Source organism: Prionailurus bengalensis, chromosome E4 (genome assembly GCF_016509475.1).
Source record: "Prionailurus bengalensis isolate Pbe53 chromosome E4, Fcat_Pben_1.1_paternal_pri, whole genome shotgun sequence".
Classification (NCBI taxonomy): domain Eukaryota; kingdom Metazoa; phylum Chordata; class Mammalia; order Carnivora; family Felidae; genus Prionailurus; species Prionailurus bengalensis.
Window position 1 is genome coordinate 1,746,511 of NC_057360.1, and position 6,000 is coordinate 1,752,510.

A 6,000-nucleotide genomic window follows, 5' to 3' on the forward strand; every position below is an offset into this window, starting at 1 on the left:
GCCGGGCCGAGTGCAGGCGGCGCCGCAGCCGCGGAGGAGAGCCGCGAGCGCCGCGCGGGGCCGGGGAGGCGGGGCGCGCGGCCGAGGAGCACGCAGGCGCCGCCCTCGCTCCCTCCCCGCCCCCTCCCGCCCCTCCCCCTCCCCCCCGGCGCGGGGGCGGGGCGGGGGGCGCGCGGCGAGGGGCGGGGCGGGGAGGGAGCGCCCCCGCGCCGGCCGCCCGGGCCCGCTGCCCTGCGGAGCGGGCTCGGCGGGGGCCCCTTTGTGGCCTCTCGCCCGCCGCCCGCGCTGCCCCCGGGCCTTCCCCGGCTGCCGGGCTGCGGGGGCCTTGCGGGGGGGGGGGGGGGCGGGTGGCTAGCGGGTCCTCGGTGGGGGGGGGGGTGGCTAGCGGGACTGCGGGAGGCAGGGGGGCTGCCTGGCGTGCGGGGGCGGGAGCAGCGGAGGCCTGCGGGGGACAGCTGGGGGCTGCGGGGCAGTGGTGCTGCGGCGGACAGCGGGGCCTGCGGGGGCGGCAGCTGGGGGCTTCGAGGCCTGCGAGGAGGAGCGGGAGTTGGGGGGGACAGCGGGGACCTGGGGGGGCTGCGGGGGTCGGGGGGACAGCGTGGGTGGGGGGGATTGCGGGCTCTCCAGCCGGCTCCTGGGAGGGGGTGGGGCGCCTAAATGGGCCGCGAGGCGCCGCACCAGCCGGGAGACACGGGAGACACGCGCACTGGGGGCGGGCATGACCTCATCGGCTGGCTCACGCGGGGGGGAGGGGGGAGGACGCGGGCCGGGGGGCGAACCCGCGACAGTTGCAAAGGCTTGCGCAGGTCTTCCCTGCTCTCCAAGTCACCCGCTTTGAGCTGTCGAGTGGGGCGCCGTGGAAATCCACGGGGGCGGGGGGGGGGTGGGAATCGTCCTCCAGCGAGGCAGGATTTATGGTGTGGGAGGTTGTCGGCCCCCAAAGCAAATCCGGGAATCCAGTAAGAATTCAGACTGGACAAATGGCAGGCGTCCTGCAGTCGCCAGGAGGAGGAGGAGGAGGGTGGGTCTCCTCTGGGGTAGGTGGCCGGGAGGAAAAGGTCTGCTGCTGCTGCTGCGGGCTCCCCGGCGGCCTGCGCGGGTCCGTCCAAGATGGAGGCCCAGGCAGGGCCCCAGGAAGCCGTTCAAAAGTTTGGATGGTTTATTTTAAGACGGAGGTACAATTCCAACTGTAGTTATGCCACTGGAGACCGTTTACACTTGCAAAGGAAACGTGAGCAGGCGACAGGCATGCTTGGTCAATGCCTGGCTTGTCTGGGATGGAACCGCGCGGCCCAGTTTTCACTATAAAAAGCATCCTGGTTTCAGACTCGACGCTGAGTTATTTTCTTTTCGGAACCCGCAGCCTCCAACCAACAGTGACCTGCAGCTATGGCACAGGACCAGGGTGGCCTCAGGTGGCGGAAAGCACAGTGCCTCTGCTTTAACGTGGTGTTCTTGAAGAACGCTAATTTCCGCCCACACACCTAATTACAGCTTACCGCCACACAGCGTCTTATTCAGGGACCTCCGAGCGCTGGGAGAGAACACCCTCGCCAGTCAACTGTCCTTGTTGCCACATTACGGGCAGAGACAGGGAGGTGAAGAGCTCAAGAACTGGACGAGTTAGTTCAACGGGCACCGTTAAGAATGATAGCTACCAACTGTGAAGGTCATTGTCTCCGCATCAGTACCGCGGTGGTTTCCATCATGAAGACAGGGGCCCTTCCAATATTACCCTCCCAATTAGCCAAAGACCATTTGCTGCCGAGGCTTTTTTTTTCTTGGAAAAGTAATAATAAGACGTGCTGAAGTATGTTGGGGAAGTATTAATAAGACACGTTCGACCACAGAGAATTTGCACCACTTTGCCTGAGTCCATTCAAGAGCTTGTGTTTCAGGGAAAACTCTCAGGAAGGGCCAAAAGGGGTGGAGATTTTGCTGTAATGACTCAAACCACCTCCTGTCAGAGAGAGAGGCAAGGATAAAAATGCCTTACAGATGACTCCATAACTTACTTCTCGTTTGTGAAATTTAATCCATGCCGCACTCAGTAAGCGATCTGTCCCATCTCTATCCTGACGGCAAACATTCCAACGGTACGGGCACCGAATTAGGCAATCCGGGTGGAAAAGCCTCCTCTTATTTCCTGTGTTTATTAAAAATGTACCAGCCAAGAATCTTGGCCGCCTACGGCCATTTTCATCCTCTCACATGGCAGCCCGCCAGTCGGTCATACCATTGCCTTTGGATTTAGATATGGCAACGGGTGGCCTGACCTCCAAAGGTCATTCTGTGGAAAGGCAATTTGTTGTCTCCGGGACAAAAAATGTTATTGCTTCTCGTGCATATTTGGTTTAACAAAGAGGGCCGAGAGGAACTGGAGCTAGGAAATCACAGACTAGTTCTGGCCACAGAGGAAACTTTGTGGAACATGCCACCCTATAGAATTAAAGAATTTTAGGTGCGCCTGGGTGGCTCAGTCGGTTGAGCGTCCGACTTCAGCTCAGGTCATGATCTCACAGTCTGTGGCTTCGAGCCCCGCGTCAGGCTCCGGGCTGACAGCTCGGAGCCAGGAGCCTGCTTCGTGTTCTGTATCTCCCTCTCTCTCTCTCTCTCCGCCCCTCCCCCACTCTCTCTCTCTCTCTCTCTCTCTCTCTCTTAAACAAAATTTAGAAAAATATTCTTTCTAAAAAAAGAATTTTAGAGATGGAAAGAATCTTAAGTCCACCCCACTCATTTTTTTCCAAAAGGGAAAGTGAGACCCAGAGAGGTTAAGTAAATTGCCCGCCGTCACACAGCCCCTCTGTGGTCGGACTTGAACCCAAGATTAACAGTTACCGGTGTACTGCTCCTTCCGACACATCACACTACCTTCCTGTGGCAAGAGAAACAGCGGCGTGAGGCGGTCAGAGTTAAAGCTGATTCGCTTCTCGCGGACCCTGCTTAACAATTAGACTCTGTTGGCTCGGCCGGATGGAGAAAATGGTCTGAACTCTCCCAAGTGTTGTCCAGCCGGAAGCCCAAGGCCTGGCCCTTCTGTGGGCATCCAGATGTTAGAAAGGCAGGAAGGTCTGCCTGCTCTAATCTAAGATGAAAAGGAGACTAGTCATCAAAAGACACAGGCTTTCTCCTTAATACTAAGTGTATGAACGTCCACCTCCCTCCCTAGAGCAAGACCCCAGCGGCAATCTAGAACAGCCAGCGGAATAGACCTGCCCCGAGCCCCAGGTGTCCACAGCCTTAATGCTGGTCTACACCTCTGTTAGCAGGGTGCACCCAGGCGGAAGATGAAACAGAAAATACGCTTCTGTCGAAGAGGACTTTGCTTTGGGAGTGTTGTCAGTCTGGCTCCGAGGGTTCTCTCGGAACATGCCGTGTTTAAATTCGTCTGATACATCAGTGTGGGTTTGCCCTCCATTTATGGGCATGACTAATGCGGTTCAGCAGTCAGGCAAACAGCGCGAGAGATTGCAGGCACGGTCTCCCCAGCGCCCCAGAAAAGGGCTCTCCCCTGAAAAATTAGAGGAGTCACTTAGGGACGGGACGGGTGAGGAAGAGAAGGTAGTCTCCAGTGGGTCGTGATGGTACCCTTTCTACTCCTCTGTATCGGTATTTTTTTCTTTTGTGGCAGTTCACAGCAGAATTTTTGTTTATCTCTCCAAGAATGGAAAAAAGAAATAATGTAGAACATGATATTCCAGTAGGACTCAAGATATTTTTCTTACTCATCTTTCAGCTCTAGCCGCCCATATATAATCTGGGTCCTAAAATATTATCAGGAGACATAGACGCGAGGGGAAAGTATTTGCCTCTGACATTTGCTTTTTTTTTTTTTTTTCCTCTCCCATGTGTCATTTTCTCCCTTCCAAATTAGGACTTATTCAGTTAATTTCATTTCCTCTTCCCAGAGTCTCTTTTCACAGCGCTGCACCGTGTGAACTTGACAGAAGATTGTTAAAGCCCGAACGGGAACGTTGCGGTAACATTAATTGGGAGAGACCGTATTCTATAAAACGCAATGCTACATCATTTCCACAAAATTCAGCCCCGGCCGCTAATTTAAAGAGTACGGCAGGTGGGCTCAGTTCTAGATAACAATAAAATCATGGTGCTTTACAGATGGGATTTAAAAGAAGCACCACCACAATCTAATTCTGAGCTCTTAGGTCTCGCAGAATCTGCCAGTGGCTTGGGAAGAAAAGCTAGCGGTTTCCGTTCTTCTTGCCTTGATTTCCTCGTCCCGTGTACTGTAACGTAACCAAACTTGAGAATACCGGACAATCACCTTAGGGACCGTGACGATCAGGTGACAGCTCACCTTGGAATCTCTCCTCAAAGGAGATCAGGAGGAAAGTTAATAAAGAAAAGATTCGTTTCTGCCTAATCGCAGTAGAGAAGCAAGGTATTACCACTAGCATGTATCCTGACGAAGCTGTCGGAATTAATTCACACTGCATCACCCCACGTGGTTTGGGGCTCCCCTCCCACATCCAGGTCGTTTCAAAGTCCATTAAAAATCCTGATTATCCTTCTCGTTGAAACTGTTGCCCAGCACGGTGATCCGGCCAAATCCTAGTTTGAGAAACTATCTTTGCATCTTGATTTTTCTTAAGTTTAAAGTCCAAATCCAGTCTCTGGTCAAGGCTTGCTACAGCAGGAAGAAAGGTTTAACCTTCACACATGTAGTGCCTTTGGTGTCAAATGATGAGATCAAATGGCGTTGTCCCATCAGTTCCACACAAGAAGGGTGGAATTTGTAAAGTCCTTGAGAAGGTAGCCGGGGGTTAAATACTTCTAGTAAGGGAATTGAACTGCAGATCAAAAAGTAAGGAAATGAAGGGCAGAACAGAACCTTTCCTTCTCCTGTCTCTGCACTAACAATACCTGCTTTAGGTGGAAGCCGATACGGATAGGCTCTACGTTTGAGAAAAGTAATGTTCTGGAGCCACAGGAATGTGGGAGCGGAGCGTGGCTGTGATTGGCCCACGATGTTATCTGCCAACCTGCCAGGCATTTATGTACCTCGGTTCATCCGACATGCCTGGCCTTGGAGGTGGGTCCCCTGAGGGTCATCCTCACAGCTCCCCAAAGTGAAGCACAGGGAGGTTAGGAGGCTGGCCCCAAGCCACCCAAGCAGTAGAAGAGAAAGCCGGAAAGGCCGGTTCCGCGGGCCACGCTCTTAAGCTCTGCCCCCGATGGCCTCTTCGATTTCACTTCCTTGATTAAAGACAGAAAAAGAGAAAAGGGCTCAACGTCCACTTAGGAAACGGGACGAACATTTCAAAACAAAACAAAACAAAACACTCACAAGTCACTTACCTCTTCCTTTCTGCCCCAGGGAGTCCGCCCGGTAAATCCTGGGGCTCAGGCCACCCGGTCATAAATAACCACCACCTGCCCCCCCCCCCCCAGGCAGAGATTTGTATTCTGAGCCTGAGCCCGAGTACCCAGGCTTGTACCTCGCACAGTGTAGGGACCCAAAAAATGAGCTCAAAGAGTCTCCAATGAGACACCACTAATAATGTCTGTTTGTTTGTTTTCCAGAATAATAACGCGACTGAGAGTTTGTTTGCTTATTTTTCCAGAATAGTAAGGCTACTGAGAAGTGACCCCTCCACCACACCTTCACCTCAGGTATCCCAGGCTCACGAGGAGCAGAGCAACGGGTTCTTGAACCAACTCAGTGAACCCAGAGCTCGTGTAGAAACGCTTGGAGTGTGTTGGCTGACATTTTTGGTGGGATACAGGGCAATCGACAACGAGGCCAAGCCCAGGTGTGTTTTTAAAGGGATCTCCAGAAGGATCTGCCTTCTCTTTCTTATTAATCTTCCAGTCAGTATCAGGGAGGCGAGATGGGGGAGGTGCCACACCCCCTGGGTGACCCCACGCTGCCTGGAACTTTGGTTGTCTGCAGAGCAGTTGGGCATAAAGTCTCAGTCTAATAGGAGACTTAAAATCTCTGTAAAGGACTCGTCTATTTTTCTTCCTTTATCTTTTCGG